Source organism: Bombus impatiens, unplaced genomic scaffold (assembly GCF_000188095.3).
Source record: "Bombus impatiens unplaced genomic scaffold, BIMP_2.2 scf_1461, whole genome shotgun sequence".
NCBI classification, from domain to species: domain Eukaryota; kingdom Metazoa; phylum Arthropoda; class Insecta; order Hymenoptera; family Apidae; genus Bombus; species Bombus impatiens.
The window spans coordinates 583,440-583,975 of NT_177880.1; the positions used below are offsets into that span (position 1 = coordinate 583,440).

At 53.4% G+C, this 536-nt stretch overlaps 1 protein-coding gene across 3 annotated transcripts in view; it reads right to left on the minus strand.

The window, feature by feature from the left end:
- The window catches only part of LOC100745798 (Krueppel-like factor 6), a 293,282-nt gene that overhangs the window by 7,800 nt on the left and 284,946 nt on the right, over positions 1-536 (minus strand). The window lies entirely within an intron of this gene.

Genomic DNA, 536 nt, shown 5'->3' on the forward strand with positions numbered 1-536 from the left:
CCGCCTCTGCACTCTGTAGACGGCGGCAATGCCTTCACGAAGGTACCTATCCACCGGAAATTCTTCAAGCCGCGGCTCCTTCGACGTTGTGTACACACATGTGTGGTTGTGGCCGCCGCGATGTGTATAGACCGAGAAACGAACGGTGTGTGACCTCTTCCAGGTTCTCGCGAGGCGATAATAAATGGCCGGCTATGACTGTACCAACGAAACGCGGGGGCCGCGTCTAAAAATGCATACTCGATGGATAGTATTCAGCGTGTAGTCACTTTGGCCGTACTATCGAATTTCTAAGCGGCACCAGGCCATACGATTCGCCGTGCGAATGTCGAAGACCCCTGACCCTCTTCTTCGTAGACTTCCAATTGGTCGCTTGAAAAACCCACTCTATGGGACGAATATGCTTGGCATTCGGCGAGCGTCGCAAACAGCAGCGTGAGCAAACAGCCAAGCTACCGAATCCTTCTCCCGCATAGAGTATCGATAAAAATTCCTGAAATCGCGCGGCCGGTCACGTGTATCCTCGTGACCAACGC